Source organism: Ctenocephalides felis, unplaced genomic scaffold, assembly GCF_003426905.1.
Source record: "Ctenocephalides felis isolate EL2017-DRISC unplaced genomic scaffold, ASM342690v1 CF-g0.4_SCAFFOLD_03573, whole genome shotgun sequence".
Classification (NCBI taxonomy): Eukaryota; Metazoa; Arthropoda; class Insecta; order Siphonaptera; family Pulicidae; genus Ctenocephalides; species Ctenocephalides felis.
Genome location: NW_020539727.1, coordinates 1,198,730 through 1,214,142, shown reverse-complemented (window position 1 = coordinate 1,214,142; position 15,413 = coordinate 1,198,730). Strand labels below are relative to the sequence as shown.

Below are 15,413 nucleotides of genomic sequence, written 5' to 3'. Positions count from 1 at the left end.
TTAATAAAAGCTCCGAATAAATATTGAAGACTTCGATGTATCCATCGTGAGATTGCACCGACAGTCAATAAACCACCAAAAGCCTTTATTGGTTTTGAATAAATATAGAGGATTTCATTAGATGATTCCGGCCGGGATCGAACCGGCGGCCTTTTGCGTGTTAAGCAGATGTGATAACCACTACACCACGGAACCTACAAAAATAAAACGCATTTGTAGCACGCATCGCCAATATTTAATAAAAGCTCCGAATAAATATTGAAGACTTCGATGTATCCATCGTGAGATTGCACCAACCGTCAATAAACCACCAAAAGCCTTTATTGGTTTTGAATAAATATAGAGGATTTTATTAGATGATTCCGGCCGGCATCGAACCGGCGACCTTCTGCGTGTGAAGCAGATGTGATAACCACTACACCACTGAAACTACAAAAATAAATCCCATTTGCAGCAATATTGAGGACATTATGAAATTGCACCGACAATCAATAAACCACCAAACTCTTTATTCATTTTAATAAATATAGAGGATTTTATTAGATGATTCCGGCCGGGATCGAACAGGCGGCCTTCTGCGTGTTAAGCAGATGTGATAACCACTACACCACGGAACCTACAAAAACAAAACGCATTTATAGCACGCATCGCCAATATTTAATAAAAGCTCCGAATAAATATTGAAGACTTTGATGTATCCATCGTGAGATTGCACCGACAGTCAATAAACCACCAAAAGCCTTCATTGGATTTGAATAAATATAGAGGATTTTATTAGATGATTCCGTCCGGGATCGAACCGGCGGCCTTCTGCGTCTTAAGCAGATGTGATAACCACTACACCACAAAACCTACAAAAATAAATCCCATTTGCAGCAATATTGAGGGCATTATGAGATTGCACCGACAATCAATAAACCAGCAAAACCCTTTATTCGTTTTGATAAATATCGAGGACTTCATTAGATGATCCTGGCCGGGATCGAACCGGCGGCCTTCTGCGTGTTAAGTAGATGTGACAACCACTACATCACGGTACCTACAAAAATAAATCCCATTTGCAGCAATATTGAGGACATCATGAAATTGCACCGACAATCAATAAACCACCAAAACCCTTTATTTGTGTTGATAAATATAGAGGATTTCATTAGATGATTCCGGCCGGGATACGTTATAACCACTACACTACTGAACCTATAAAAATAAATCCCATTTGCAGCAATATTGAGGACTTTATGAGATTGCACCGAAAATCAATAAACCACCAAAACCCTTTATTCGTTTTGATAAATATAGCGGATTTTATTAGATGATTCCGGCCGGGATCGAACCGGCGGCCTTCTGCGTGTTAAGCAGATGTGATAACCACTACACCACGGAACCTCCAAAAATAAAACGCATTTGTAGCACGCATCGCCAATATTTAATAAAAGCTCCAAATAAATATTGAAGACTTCGATGTATCCATCATTGGATTTAATTAAATATAGAGGATTTCATTAGATGATCACGGCCACGATCGAACCGGCAGCCTTCCGCGTGTTAAGCAGAGGTGATAACCACTACACCACGGAACTTACAAAAGTAAAACGCATTTGCAGCAATAATGAGGACATCGATGTAAGATTCATCATGAGATTGCACCGACAATCAATAAACCACCAAAATCCTTTATTCGTTTTGATAAATATCGAGGACTTCATTAGATGATCCCGGCCGCGATCGAACCGGCAGCCTTCTGCGTGTTAAGCAGAAGTGATAACCACTACATCACGGAAGGTTGCCGGTTCGATCCCGGCCGGAATGAAATCCTCTATATTTATGGAAATGAATAAAGAGTTTTGGTGGATTATTGATTGTCGGTGCAATTTCATGATGTCCTCAATATTGCTGCAAATGGGATTTCTTTTTGTAGGCAATAAACCACCAAAACCCTTTATTTGTGTTGATAAATATAGAGGATTTCATTAGATGATTCCGGCCGGGATACGTTATAACCACTACACTACTGAACCTATAAAAATAAATCCCATTTGCAGCAATATTGAGGACTTTATGAGATTGCACCAAAAATCAATAAACCACCAAAACCCTTTATTCGTTTTGATAAATATAGCGGATTTCATTAGATGATTCCGGCCGGGATCGAACCGGCGGCCTTCTGCGTGTTAAGCAGATGTGATAACCACTACACCACGGAACCTCCAAAAATAAAACGCATTTGTAGCACGCATCGCCAATATTTAATAAAAGCTCCAAATAAATATTGAAGACTTCGATGTATCCATTCATTGGATTTAATTAAATATAGAGGATTTCATTAGATGATTTCGGCTGGGATCGAACCGGCGGCCTTCCGCGTGTTAAGCAGAGGTGATAACCACTACACCACGGAACTTACAAAAGTAAAACGCATTTGCAGCAATAATGAGGACATCGATGTAAGATTCATCATGAGATTGCACCGACAATCAATAAACCACCAAAATCCTTTATTCGTTTTGATAAATATCGAGGACTTCATTAGATGATCCCGGCCGCGATCGAACCGGCAGCCTTCTGCGTGTTAAGCAGAAGTGATAACCACTACATCACGGAACTTACAAAAGTAAAACGCATTTGCAGCAATAATGAGGACATCGATGTAAGATTCATCATGAGATTGCACCGACAATCAATAAACCACCAAAACTCTTTATTCATTTTGATAAATATCGAGGACTTCATTAGATGATCCCGGCCGGGATCGAACCGGCGGCCTTCTGCGTGTTAAGCAGATGTGATAACCACTACACCACGGAACCTACAAAAATAAAACGCATTTGTAGCACGCATCGCCAATATTTAATAAAAGCTCCGAATATATATTGAAGACTTCGATATATCCACCGTGAGATTGCACCGACAGTCAATAAACCACCAGAAGCCTTCATTGGATTTAAATAAATATAGAGGATTTCATTAGATGATTTCGGCTGGGATCGAACCGGCGGCCTTCTGCGTGTTAAGCAGAGGTGATAACCACTACACCACGGAACCTACAAAAATAAAACGCATTTGTAGCACGCATCGCCAATATTTAATAAAAGCTCCGAATAAATATTGAAGACTTCGATGTATCCACCGTGAGATTGCACCGACAGTCAATAAACCGCCAGAAGCCTTCATTGGATTTAAATAATTATAGAGGATTTCATTAGATGATTTCGGCTGGGATCGAACCGGCGGCCTTCTGCGTGTTAAGCAGAGGTGATAACCACTACACCACGGAACTTACAAAAGTAAAACGCATTTGCAGCAATAATGAGGACATCGATGTAAGATTCATCATGAGATTGCACCGACAATCAATAAACCACCACACCCTTTATTCGTTTTGATAAATATAGAGGATTTCATTAGATGATTCCGGCCGGGATCGAATGATCCATCGTGAAAGTACACCGACAGTAAATAAACCACCAAAAGCCTTCATTGGATTTGAATAAATATAGAGGATTTCAATATATGATTCCGGCCGCGATCGAACCGGCGGCCTTCTGCGTGTTAAGCAGGTGTGATAACCACTACACCACGGAACCCACAAAAATAAATCCCGTTTAGAGTAGTATTGAGGACTTTATGAGATTGCACCGACAACCAATAAACCACCAAAACCTTTTATTCGTTTTGATAAATATAGAGGATTTCATTAGATGATTCCGGCCGGGATCGAACCGGCGGACTTCTGCGTGTGAAGCAGATGTGATAACCACTACACCACGGAACCTACAGAAATAAAACGCATTTGTAGCACACATCGCCAATATTTAATAAAAGCTTAGAATAAATACTGAAGACTTCGATGTATGATTCATCGCGAGATTGCACCGACAGTTAATAAACCGCCAAAAGCCTTCGTTGGATTTGAATAAATATAGAGGATTTCATTAGATGATTCCGGCCGGGATCGAATCGGCGGTCTTCTGCGTGTTAAGCAGATGTGATAACCACTACACCACTACGAAAATAAAATGCATTTGTAGCACGTATCGCCAATATTTAATAAAATCTTTGAATAAAAATTAAGGACTTTGATGCATGATTTAACATGGAATTACACTGACAATCAATATACCACAAAAAATTTTCATTGGTTTTGATAAATATAGAGGGTTTCATTAGATGATTCCGGCCGGGATCGAACCGGCGGCCTTCTACGTGTTAAGCAGATGTGATAACAACTACACCGCGGAACCTATGAGATTGCACCCACAATCATTAAACCACCAAAACCCTTTATTCGTTTTGATAAATATAGAGGATTTCATTAGATAATTCCGGCCGGGATCGAACCGGCGGTCTTCTGCGTGTTAAGCAGATGTGATAACCACTACATCACGGAACCTACAAAAATAAACCCCATTTGCAGCAATATTGAGGACATCATGAAATTGCACAGACAATCAATAAACCACCAAAACTTTTTATTCATTTTGATAAATATAGAGGATTTCATTAGATGATTCCGGCCGGGATCAAACCGGCGGCCTTCTACGTGTAAAGCAGATGTGACAACCACTATACCACGGAACCTACAAAAATAAATCGCATTTGCAGCAATATTGAGGACATTATGAGATTGCATCGACAATCAATAAACCACCAAAACCCTTTATTCGTTTTGATAAATATAGAGGATTTTATTAGATGATTCCGTCCGGGATCGAACCGGCGGCCTTCTGCGTCTTAAGCAGATGTGATAACCACTACACCACGAAACCTACAAAAATAAATCCCATTTGCAGCAATATTGAGGGCATAATGAGATTGCACCGACAATCAATAAACCAGCAAAACCCTTTATTCGTTTTGATAAATATCGAGGACTTCATTAGATGATCCCGGCCGCGATCGAACCGGCAACCTTCTGCGTGTTAAGCAGATGTGATAACCACTACATCACGGAACCTACAAAAAGAAATCCCATTTGCAGCAATATTGAGGACATCATGAAATTGCACCGACAATCAATAATCCACCAAAACTCTTTATTCATTTCCATAAATATAGAGGATTTCATTCCGGCCGGGATCGAACCGGCAACCTTCTGCGTGTAAAGAGGATGTGATAACCACTACTCCACGGAACCTACAAAAATAAACCCCATTTGCAGTAATATTGAGGACATTATGAGATTGCACCGACAATCAATAAACCACCTAAACTCTTTATTCGTTTTGATAAATATAGAGGATTTCATTAGATGATTTCGGCCGAGATCGAACCGGCGGCCTTCTGCGTGTAAAGCAGATGTGATAACCACTACACCACGGAACCTACAAAAATAAAACGCATTTGTAGCACGCATCGCCAATATTTAATAAAAGCTTAAAATAAATATTGAAGACTTCGATGTATGATCCATCGTGAAAGTGCACCGACAGTCATTAAACCACCAAAAGCCTTCATTGGATTTGAATAAATATAGAGGATTTCATTATATGATTCCGGCCGGGATTCCGCCGTGTAAAGCAGATGTGATAACCATTACACCACGGAACCTACAAAAATAAACCCCATTTGCAGCAATATTGAGGACTTTATGAGATTGCACCGACAATCAATAAACCACCAAAACCCTTTATTCGTTTTGATAAATATAGAGGATTTCATTAGATGATTCCGGCCGGGATCGAACCGGCGGCCTTCTGCGTGTGAAGCAGATGTGATAACCACTACACCACGGAACCTACAAAAATAAAACGCATTTGTAGCACGCATCGCCAATATTTAATAAAAGCTTAAAATAAATATTGAAGACTTCGATGTATGATCCATCGTGAAAGTGCACCGACAGTAAATAAACCACCAAAAGCCTTCATTGGATTTGAATAAATATAGAGGATTTCAATATATGATTCCGGCCGGGATCGAACCGGCGGCCTTCTGCGTGTTAAGCAGGTGTGATAACCACTACACCACGGAACCCACAAAAATAAATCCCGTTTAGAGTAGTATTGAGGACTTTATGAAATTGCACCGACAACCAATAAACCACCAAAACCCTTTATTCGTTTTGATAAATATAGAGGATTTCATTAGATGATTCCGGCCGGGATCGAACCGGCGGCCTTCTGCGTGTGAAGCAGATGTGATAACCACTACACCACGGAACCTACAAAAATAAAACGCATTTGTAGCACACATCGCCAATATTTAATAAAAGCTTAGAATAAATACTGAAGACTTCGATGTATGATTCATCGCGAGATTGCACCGACAGTTAATAAACCGCCAAAAGCCTTCGTTGGATTTGAATAAATATAGAGGATTTCATTAGATGATTCCGGCCGGGATCGAACCGGCGGCCTTCTGCGTGTTAAGCAGATGTGATAACCACTACACCACGGAACCTACAAAAATAAAACGCATTTGTAGCACGCATCACCAATATTTAATAAAAGCTCCGAATAAATATTGAAGACTTCGATGTATCCATCGTGAGATTGCACCGACAGTCAATAAACCACCAAAAGCCTTTATTGGTTTTGAATAAATATAATTAGATGATTCCGGCCGGGATCGAACCGGCGGCCTTCTGCGTGTTAAGCAGATGTGATAACCACTACACCACGGAACCTACAAGAGTAAAACACATTTGCAGCAATATTAAGGATATCGATGTAAGATTCATCATGAGATTGCACCGACAATAAACCACCAAAACCCTTTATTCGTTTTGATAAATATAGAGGATTTCATTAGATGATTCCGGCCGGGATCGAACCGGCGGCCTTCTGCGTGTAAAGCAGATGTGATAACCACTACACTACGGAACCTACAAAAATAAAACGCATTTGCAGCACGTATCGCCAATATTTAATAAAAGCTTAGAATAAATATTGAAGACTTCGATGTATGATCCATCGTGAAAGTGCACCGACAGTCAATAAACCACCAAAAGCCTTCATTGGATTTGAATAAATATAGAGGATTTCATTAGATGATTCCGGCTGGGATCGAACCGGCGGCCTTCCGCGTGTTAAGCAGATGTGATAACTACTACACCACGGAACCTATAGAAATAAAACGCATTTGTAGCACACATCGCCAATATTTAATAAAAGCTTAGAATAAATACTGAAAACTTCGATGTATGATGCATCGCAAGATTGCACCGACAGTTAATAAACCGCCAAAAGCCTTCGTTGGATTTGAATAAATATAGAGGATTTTATTAGATGATTCCGGCCAGGATCGAATCGGCGGTCTTCTGCGTGTTAAGCAGATGTGATAACCACTACACCGTTACAAAAATAAAACGCATTTGTAGCACGTATCGCCAATATTTAATAAAATCTTTGAATAAATATTAAGGACTTTGATGCATGATTTAACATGGAATTACACTGACAATCAATATACCACAAAAAATTTTCATTGATTTTGATAAATATAAAGGATTTCATTAGATGATTCCGGCCGGGATCGAACCGGCGGAAGCAGATGTGATAACCACTACACCACGGAACCTACAAAAGTAAAACGCATTTGCAGCAATAATGAGGACATCGATGTAAGATTCATCATGAGTTCGCACCGACAATCAATAATTCACCAAAACTCTTTATTCATTTCCATAAATATAGAGGATTTCATTAGATGATTCCGGTCGGGACCGAACCGGCGACCTTCTGCGTGTAAAGCAGATGTGATAACCACTACTCCACGGAACCTACAAAAATAAACCCCATTTGCTGCAATATTGAGGACATTATGAGATCGCACCGACAACCAATAAACCACCAAAACCCTTTATTCGTTTTGATAAATATAGAGGATTTCATTAGATGATTCCGGCCGGGATCGAATCGGCGGTCTTCTGCGTGTTAAGCAGATGTGATAACCACTACACCACGGAACCTACAAAAATAAAACGCATTTGTAGCATGCATCACCAATATTTAATAAAAGCTCCGAATAAATATTGAAGACTTCCATGTGTCCATCGTGAGATTGCACCGACAGTCAATAAACCACCAAAAGCCTTTATTGGTTTTGAATAAATATAATTAGATGATTCCGGCCGGGATCGAACCGGCGGCCTTCTGCGTGTTAAGCAGATGTGATAACCACTACACCACGGAACCTACAAGAGTAAAACACATTTGCAGCAATATTAAGGACATCGATGTAAGATTCATCATGAGATTGCACCGACAATCAATAAACCACCAAAACCCTTTATTCGTTTTGATAAATATAGAGGATTTCATTAGATGATTCCGGCCGGGATCGAACCGGCGGCCTTCTGCGTGTTAAGCAGATGTGATAACCACTACACCACGGAACCTACAAAAATAAAACGCATTTGCAGCACGCATCGCCAATATTTAGTAAAAGCTTAGATTAAATATTGAAGACTTTCATGTACGATTTATCATGGTATTGCAACGACAATCAATAAACCATCAAAACCCATTATTGGCTTTGAATAAATATATAGGATTTCATTAGATGATTCCGGCCGGGATCGAACCGGCTGCCTTATGCGTGTTAAGCAAATGTGATAACCACTACACCACGGAACCTACAAAAATAAATTCCATTTGCAGCAATATTGACGACATCGATGCAAGATTTATCATGAGATTGCACCGACAATCAATAAACCACCAAAACTCTTTATTCGTTTTGATAAATATAGAGGATTTCATTAGATGATTTCCATAAATAAATAAAAAATAAATCCCATTTGCAGCAATATTGCGGACATCATGAGAATGCGCCGACAATCAATAAACCACCAAAACCCTTTATTTGTTTTGATAAATATAGAGGATTTCATTAGATGATTCCGGCGGCCTTCTACGTGTAAAGCAGATGTGATAACCACTACACCACGAAACCTACAAAAATAAAACGCATTTGTAGCACGCATCGCCAATATTTAATAAAAGCTCAGAATAAATATGGAAGACTTCTATGTATGATTCATCGTGAGATTACACCGACAGTCAATAAACCACCAAAAGCTTTTATTGGTTTTGAATAAATATAGAGGATTTCATTAGATGATTCCGGCCGGGATCGAACCGGCGGCCTTCTGCGTGTTAAGCAGATATGATAACCACTACACCACGTAACCTACAAAAATAAAACGCATTTGTAGCAAGCATCGCCAATATTTAATAAAAGCTCCGAATAAATATGGAAGACTTCTATGTATGATTCATCATGGGATTGCACCGACAATCAATAAACCACCAAAAACCTTTATTGGTTTTGAATAAATATAGAGGATTTCATTATATGATTACGGCCAGGATCGAACCGGCGGCCTTCTGCGTGTGAAACAGATGTGATAACCTCTACACCACGGAACCTACAAAATTAAAACGCATTTGCAGTATCGCCAGTATTCAATAAAAGCTTACAATAAATATTGAAGACTTCGATGTATGAGCCATCGTGAGAGTGCACTGACAGTCAATAAACGACCAAAAGCTTTCATTGGATTTGAATAAATATAGAGGATTTTATTAGATGATTCCGGCCAGGATCGAACCGGCGGCCTCCTGCGTGTTAAGCAGATGTGATAACCACTACACCACGGAACCTACAAAAATAAATCGCATTTGCAGCACGCATCGCCAATAATTAATAAAAGCTTAGAATAAATATTGTAGACTTCGATGTATGATTCATCGTGAGATTGCACCAACAGTCAATAAACCACCAAAAGCCTTCATTGGATCTGAATAAATATAGAGGATTTCATTAGATGATTCCGGCCGGGATCGAACCGGCGGCCTTCTGCGTGTTAAGCAGATGTGATAACCACTACACCACGGAACCTACAAAAATAAAACGCATTTGCAGCACGCATCGCCAATATTTAATAAAAGCTTAGATTAAATATTGAGGACTTTGATGTATGATTTATCATGGTATTGCAACGACAATCAATAAACCACCAAAACCCATTATTGGCTTTGAATAAATATATAGGATTTCATTAGATGATTCCGGCCGGGATCGAACCGGCGGCCTTCTGCGTGTTAAGCAGATGTGATAACCACTACACCACGGAACCTACAAAAATAAATCCCATTTGCAGCAATATTGAGGACATCATGAGATTGCACCGACAATCAATAAACCACCAAAACCCTTTATTCGTTTTGATAAATATAGAGGATTTCATTAGATGATTCCGGCCGGGATCGAACCGGCGGCCTTCTGCGTGTTAAGCAGATGTAATAACTACTACACCACGTAATATACAAAAATAAAACGCTTTTGCAATACGCATCGCCAATATTTAATAAAAGCTTAGAATAAATATTCAGGACATCGATGTATGATTCATCATGGGATTGCACCGACAATCAATAAACCACCAAAACCCTTTATTGGTTTTGATGGTGATAATTTTTGTTTTTGTAAAAATTAAAAAGGTTTTTTGTTAAAAATTTAAAAATATACAAATATATGTATTCTAATAAACGTAAAATAAGTAAATTGTTAATTGTATTTGCTACTAATTTTGCAGTTTAATTAACTTTCCCTAGGGTAAGCTATTGTAATCGTACATAAATCGAAATTGAAAAATTTTGCTTTTCTTCAAGTTTTGAAGGATTCTGAATATTTTGGCATACCTCAGAAAGAATGGATGTGTACGAGTATGTGTTTGTATGTATGGAATCAATTTTTCGACCAAGTTTTTGGGCGCACGGATCAACCGATTTGAATGGTTCAAAAAATATTCGATTTCTATTGATAGGGAGAAGTGATGATTAGATTTTGGCAAAGGCAGGTCCAGCCGTTTCAGAGATACCGCGCTAAATGTGTAAAAAATGGCAGTTTTTGAGAGAACTAAGAATCTGATTTGAATGATTCAAAAAACTACCTGCTTGTTTCGATATAAAAATATTTTTTTTGTATATCGAAGTTCTAATATACTTTAAACAAATGTTTTCAATTCAGTTAATTTAATTTATTTTATAATAATCTATTTAAAAATATTTAATATTCCTCGAGCATTTCGTTACGGTACGGGAAGTACCTGCAATTTGTCTTAAGGCACGATGCCATACACAACTATAGTTGATTATTAACTACCCGAAGCAGAAGTTTATGTTTTCATCAAAAATTTCGCTAATTTTATGTTTTCGCGACGTTTCAAGCCATTCTGATTCCAATGAGACCAAATTTAGAAAAAGTATAAGTGTGTGTAAACAGATTTTTTGCCGTAAATCGACGTTTTCTCAAAAACGGCTGGTCCGATTTCAGAAATTAGAAAGCCATTCGATGTATCTCGATAAGGACTATTGTTTGTCAATTTTGTGTGACGATTGGCCAAGCCGTTTTTTTTTATAAAATCAGAAAAGTGAAAAAATTGTTCTCCACGTTTTAGCCCGCAATTCTGAATCGATTTTGAAAATTCAACAACCGTTCGAAAGATATTGGTTGGGAATCTACCTGATTAGTTTTTGTGAAGATAGGCCGGGCCGTTTTCTTGTAATAAAGTGTTAAAAAAAATTTTTGGCGATTATTATTAGTATTTTTTTGATGGTAGATACCATAGTCTTCTAGATCATACTAAAATATTACAGCCCTACGACAACTCGTTTAGCTTTAAAAATTCGTCAAAGTTTGCAAAAATTGGTATCGTTTTTTGGCACTGGTCAAAATTAGACCTTTCATCGACGTTTACTCAAAAACGCCTGAACCGATTTCAGAAATTTAAAAGCCATTTGATGTATCTGAATGAGGACTATCGTTTGTCAGTTTTGTTCATCGATCTGCCGTTTCTTTGTAACTTGAAAAAAAATGTTAAACTTTTCGTCCACATTTAAGCTCATAGTATCGAATCGATTTTAAAAAAACAAAATATGTTCAAAAGATATTAGATAGAAATGATACTGATTAGTTTTAGGTGAAAATCTACCGAGCCGTTATCTTGTAATTAACTGTTGAAAAAAATAATTAAACCGGTTTTTATGAAACTTTTTTTGGCGATACATATCAATGTGTTATAGAACTTACTGAAGTATTATGGCCCTAGGACAAGTAGTTTGATTTTAAAAATTCATCAAAGTTTGAAAAAACGAGTAGTTTTTTTGACGTTTATTAAAATTAAAATTAGACGATTTACTTGGTATAACTTGGTATTGCTTAGTCTTAATAAACATACTAAACAATTAAAAAACCTACGGAAACTGGTTCAATTATAAAAATCGTTGATTTTTGAAAGTTCGTTTTTAATTATGTGTAATAAATCCACTCGGAATACTTTTAATCGCTCATAAATTAATTTATTTTTTATTGATTAAGTAGTTTATTAACACATATCGGGAAGTTCATGTAACTTGCCTCAAGGTAAAATACCAATACCAACTAGTTAATTTTTACTTAATTTTTATTAGTTTACTCTTCCTTTACATTTTATTAAGGTGCGCCACACCTAACGAATGAACATGTCGAACAAGAAAATACAAAGAAGAACGAACAAGAACACGAACAAACACAAATAATTCCAAACAAACGCCTCAAAGCAGTGGGGGCTTGAATCTTTTTGTTCGAGGATGTACCGTGAAACGTCAGATTTATTATTTAAAGTGTCGGGAAAGAGCAAAATTATTTAAAGTCATCGAATTTACAAGATTTGTCAATAACAGCAATATCTTATAAGAAACACAACATAAACTAATGCAGGACTGCACATTTTAACATCAAAAAAGAATTTTTTTTGTCTACATTCGTGGTAGCGTCCACACTGCACATACGAGTTCAAAAATGAACGAACAATTCCCTTTGATGTACTTACAAGTTGCGGAACATTGCTCGCCATGTTTGTTTATGGTCGTTCGTGATCGTTGTGGCGCCACACTATGCTGTTGCCGTTCGTTCTGGTACGTTCATTCATTTATGTTCGTTTGTGTTCGTTCGTTAGGTGTGGTCGTACCTTTATACATCCACTTTCGTGTTTCACTTGAAGTTAGGCAACAATAACTGATACCAACTGACACCAAACTAGAAATGAAAAGACAGCAACAATATTATATAACATTATGAGATTTAAAATGGTCGACATAGACGCTTGTACATTGTGTAATTAGTGAAACAAATAAATCCTTAAATAATAATAATTGTTAACAAATATGTTGTAGCATCAATTTTTATTTGTGAAAAAATGACAACAGTTTTTTCACCTGGATTCAAAATTTCCAAAATGTATCAAAACGTGAGTAAAATTTTTTTAAATGCCTATATAAAAATATATCTGTATATCTGTATCATCAACTAGTTGGAAGTGACATTTTGCCTTTTGGCAAGTTACTTGAACTTTCCGATAAGTGAAAATAATCGTGAATTATTCGCAATATATTTTTAGAAGTGTTCAACTGTCAACAATAAAATTTTTATTATACACGATAATTCCCTAAGAACGCGTTTCATTTATCCAAACTTAAAAAAAACTCAACCCATTTTACATCGTATATAAGTTTTATATACATTGTTTTATTCAAAATTTAGAAGCAAATAAAACAGTTTATATGAAATTACAGAAAAAAATATCTGGTTTCTGTTACGTTAACAAAAAAAGAGTGCTTGAAACAAAATTTTCAAGATATTTAATAAAATGTAGAAAAATGTTCGCAATCCCATGTATATTCGCAATAAGAACGAGTTCGAAGACATTGTGCAAAATTTATTAACTTCCCGCAGGGTGAGTTATAGTAATCGCAAAAAATTGAAAATCAAAATTTTTATATATCTTTAGGTTTCAAAGGTTTCTGAACATTTTGGCATACATCAGAAAAAATGGATGTGTGTGTGTGTATGTATGCATAGATACAATTTATCGTCCATGTTTTCGGGCGCACCGATCAACCGATTTGAATGGTTAGAAAACATTCGATTCCCAAAGTTTGAAAAATTGAGCAGCGCTTTTTTACGTGAGTCAAAATTTCATGTTTAGTCGACGTTTTCTTAAAAATTCACAATCTTATTTGAAAAACATTTTTTTTGTCTACGTTATATATAGCCTACATTTGTGAATCGAGTTTGAAAATTCAAAAACCATTACAAACTTTCTATTTGAGAATCGTGCTGATTAAATTTTGTCAATGATCGACGAGTCGTTTCTCAGTTATTGAAAACGTCGAGTAATGTAAAAATTTTCAATTGCGATTTTTGGTCCATTACAATAAATACCCTATGGGAAGTTAACAAATTAAGTAAAAGTACTTTAACAATAACTTCTATAGTATATACATATTTAAATATATATCATCAGTTATTACTGTATTTTCACAAAATATTTGCTAAAATATGCCTCGAGTCTTTAATTAGTACAAAAAATATACAATTAGTGCTTCAGTACTTTAATTAGTAATTAGTACTTTGAATAATAATCAGTACAAAAATATTTAATCAGTACAAATCAGCATCGATCATATTTCCTCAAAGATTTCTCTTAAATTTTTGATAGTTTACACAATTATGCATAAATAAATAATGGACTTTATAAATCAATTTTATAGATGCACAAAGTTTTTAAATCAATTAATTAAGCTAATCTTAGCTTCAAAATGCTTAGACAATTCATTAATGCTTAGATGATTCATTATTGCAATTATGAATCATATCAATTGATCGGAAATGCTTCGAAAATGATTCATTAATTTTCAGCATTAGATAAGCTTATTCGATCTGAAAACTTTGTGCATCCATAAAATGGATTTCCATTTCATGGAATAAATATATTTTTTTAATTTTGAAATAAAAAAACGTTCTATATTTTTCATATTGTGTATTATATATCATACAAATTTAGTGATCACACATTTGAATATAAAATTTTGTTTATATTTATACTATGTCCAAAGAAACTTCAACTGACTTTAGAAAAATTTAATAACAGTTTCTTTAGTTAACTTGATTTTTTAATTTAAGTCTATAGAATTTGAAGAATGAAAGAGTGGAATAATTTTTTATTGAAATTTATATCCATGGATATAAATTTCAATATAAAAATTAATTTAATTAAGTTCAATAAAAAAAATCCAAAAATGAAAGTAGTGCGTTACTTGAAAATTATTATTTCTTTTTATTTTTGTGATATCAGTCATTATTCACTTTGTGTTGAATTTCTTTGATACAATATATTTGATTTTCAATAATTTGAAAACCTTCTTTAACTTTGGTATTACCAGCTTAGATAATATATATTTATGAATTAATCAATACAAAATAATTAACACTATTTTTGTAACACTAAATTACAAAAATGTATTCATATACTAATGAAGCTTGCTTTGGCAATTAAGTCCAGCTATTATTCAATCTTTAAATTATAATATAGTACTGTAATATAAAAGGTTGAAAATATGCTAAATATATTTATATAAAAATATCTT

General features: G+C 35.9%; 34 non-coding genes across 34 annotated transcripts; all 34 read right to left on the bottom strand.

Annotated features, from left to right (window-relative positions):
* Positions 1 to 122: 122 nt before the first annotated feature.
* On the bottom strand, positions 123 to 195 carry Trnav-aac. Its single transcript has one exon. It is a non-coding gene; the product is annotated as a tRNA-Val (tRNA).
* A 162-nt stretch (positions 196 to 357) lies between these two features.
* On the bottom strand, positions 358 to 430 carry Trnav-cac. Its single transcript has one exon. It is a non-coding gene; the product is annotated as a tRNA-Val (tRNA).
* A 114-nt stretch (positions 431 to 544) lies between these two features.
* On the bottom strand, positions 545 to 617 carry Trnav-aac. Its single transcript has one exon. It is a non-coding gene; the product is annotated as a tRNA-Val (tRNA).
* Positions 618 to 779: 162 nt separating this feature from the next.
* Trnal-aag lies at positions 780 to 852 on the bottom strand. The gene has a single exon. It is a non-coding gene; the product is annotated as a tRNA-Leu (tRNA).
* Positions 853 to 1,313: 461 nt separating this feature from the next.
* On the bottom strand, positions 1,314 to 1,386 carry Trnav-aac. Its single transcript has one exon. It is a non-coding gene; the product is annotated as a tRNA-Val (tRNA).
* Positions 1,387 to 2,133: 747 nt separating this feature from the next.
* Trnav-aac lies at positions 2,134 to 2,206 on the bottom strand. Its single transcript has one exon. It is a non-coding gene; the product is annotated as a tRNA-Val (tRNA).
* A 528-nt stretch (positions 2,207 to 2,734) lies between these two features.
* On the bottom strand, positions 2,735 to 2,807 carry Trnav-aac. Its single transcript has one exon. It is a non-coding gene; the product is annotated as a tRNA-Val (tRNA).
* A 162-nt stretch (positions 2,808 to 2,969) lies between these two features.
* On the bottom strand, positions 2,970 to 3,042 carry Trnav-aac. Its single transcript has one exon. It is a non-coding gene; the product is annotated as a tRNA-Val (tRNA).
* A 162-nt stretch (positions 3,043 to 3,204) lies between these two features.
* Trnav-aac lies at positions 3,205 to 3,277 on the bottom strand. The gene has a single exon. It is a non-coding gene; the product is annotated as a tRNA-Val (tRNA).
* A 234-nt stretch (positions 3,278 to 3,511) lies between these two features.
* Positions 3,512 to 3,584, bottom strand: Trnav-aac. Its single transcript has one exon. It is a non-coding gene; the product is annotated as a tRNA-Val (tRNA).
* Positions 3,585 to 3,699: 115 nt separating this feature from the next.
* On the bottom strand, positions 3,700 to 3,772 carry Trnav-cac. Its single transcript has one exon. It is a non-coding gene; the product is annotated as a tRNA-Val (tRNA).
* Positions 3,773 to 4,168: 396 nt separating this feature from the next.
* Trnav-aac lies at positions 4,169 to 4,241 on the bottom strand. Its single transcript has one exon. It is a non-coding gene; the product is annotated as a tRNA-Val (tRNA).
* A 76-nt stretch (positions 4,242 to 4,317) lies between these two features.
* On the bottom strand, positions 4,318 to 4,390 carry Trnav-aac. Its single transcript has one exon. It is a non-coding gene; the product is annotated as a tRNA-Val (tRNA).
* A 115-nt stretch (positions 4,391 to 4,505) lies between these two features.
* Trnav-uac lies at positions 4,506 to 4,578 on the bottom strand. Its single transcript has one exon. It is a non-coding gene; the product is annotated as a tRNA-Val (tRNA).
* A 115-nt stretch (positions 4,579 to 4,693) lies between these two features.
* On the bottom strand, positions 4,694 to 4,766 carry Trnal-aag. The gene has a single exon. It is a non-coding gene; the product is annotated as a tRNA-Leu (tRNA).
* A 115-nt stretch (positions 4,767 to 4,881) lies between these two features.
* On the bottom strand, positions 4,882 to 4,954 carry Trnav-aac. The gene has a single exon. It is a non-coding gene; the product is annotated as a tRNA-Val (tRNA).
* A 295-nt stretch (positions 4,955 to 5,249) lies between these two features.
* On the bottom strand, positions 5,250 to 5,322 carry Trnav-uac. The gene has a single exon. It is a non-coding gene; the product is annotated as a tRNA-Val (tRNA).
* A 340-nt stretch (positions 5,323 to 5,662) lies between these two features.
* Trnav-cac lies at positions 5,663 to 5,735 on the bottom strand. Its single transcript has one exon. It is a non-coding gene; the product is annotated as a tRNA-Val (tRNA).
* A 165-nt stretch (positions 5,736 to 5,900) lies between these two features.
* On the bottom strand, positions 5,901 to 5,973 carry Trnav-aac. Its single transcript has one exon. It is a non-coding gene; the product is annotated as a tRNA-Val (tRNA).
* Positions 5,974 to 6,088: 115 nt separating this feature from the next.
* Trnav-cac lies at positions 6,089 to 6,161 on the bottom strand. Its single transcript has one exon. It is a non-coding gene; the product is annotated as a tRNA-Val (tRNA).
* Positions 6,162 to 6,326: 165 nt separating this feature from the next.
* Trnav-aac lies at positions 6,327 to 6,399 on the bottom strand. The gene has a single exon. It is a non-coding gene; the product is annotated as a tRNA-Val (tRNA).
* A 153-nt stretch (positions 6,400 to 6,552) lies between these two features.
* On the bottom strand, positions 6,553 to 6,625 carry Trnav-aac. The gene has a single exon. It is a non-coding gene; the product is annotated as a tRNA-Val (tRNA).
* A 126-nt stretch (positions 6,626 to 6,751) lies between these two features.
* Positions 6,752 to 6,824, bottom strand: Trnav-uac. The gene has a single exon. It is a non-coding gene; the product is annotated as a tRNA-Val (tRNA).
* A 165-nt stretch (positions 6,825 to 6,989) lies between these two features.
* On the bottom strand, positions 6,990 to 7,062 carry Trnav-aac. Its single transcript has one exon. It is a non-coding gene; the product is annotated as a tRNA-Val (tRNA).
* A 586-nt stretch (positions 7,063 to 7,648) lies between these two features.
* Trnav-uac lies at positions 7,649 to 7,721 on the bottom strand. Its single transcript has one exon. It is a non-coding gene; the product is annotated as a tRNA-Val (tRNA).
* A 115-nt stretch (positions 7,722 to 7,836) lies between these two features.
* Positions 7,837 to 7,909, bottom strand: Trnav-aac. The gene has a single exon. It is a non-coding gene; the product is annotated as a tRNA-Val (tRNA).
* Positions 7,910 to 8,062: 153 nt separating this feature from the next.
* Positions 8,063 to 8,135, bottom strand: Trnav-aac. Its single transcript has one exon. It is a non-coding gene; the product is annotated as a tRNA-Val (tRNA).
* Positions 8,136 to 8,265: 130 nt separating this feature from the next.
* On the bottom strand, positions 8,266 to 8,338 carry Trnav-aac. The gene has a single exon. It is a non-coding gene; the product is annotated as a tRNA-Val (tRNA).
* A 165-nt stretch (positions 8,339 to 8,503) lies between these two features.
* On the bottom strand, positions 8,504 to 8,576 carry Trnav-aac. Its single transcript has one exon. It is a non-coding gene; the product is annotated as a tRNA-Val (tRNA).
* A 484-nt stretch (positions 8,577 to 9,060) lies between these two features.
* Positions 9,061 to 9,133, bottom strand: Trnav-aac. The gene has a single exon. It is a non-coding gene; the product is annotated as a tRNA-Val (tRNA).
* Positions 9,134 to 9,298: 165 nt separating this feature from the next.
* On the bottom strand, positions 9,299 to 9,371 carry Trnav-cac. Its single transcript has one exon. It is a non-coding gene; the product is annotated as a tRNA-Val (tRNA).
* Positions 9,372 to 9,532: 161 nt separating this feature from the next.
* On the bottom strand, positions 9,533 to 9,605 carry Trnav-aac. The gene has a single exon. It is a non-coding gene; the product is annotated as a tRNA-Val (tRNA).
* Positions 9,606 to 9,770: 165 nt separating this feature from the next.
* Trnav-aac lies at positions 9,771 to 9,843 on the bottom strand. The gene has a single exon. It is a non-coding gene; the product is annotated as a tRNA-Val (tRNA).
* Positions 9,844 to 10,008: 165 nt separating this feature from the next.
* Positions 10,009 to 10,081, bottom strand: Trnav-aac. The gene has a single exon. It is a non-coding gene; the product is annotated as a tRNA-Val (tRNA).
* Positions 10,082 to 15,413: the final 5,332 nt, after the last annotated feature.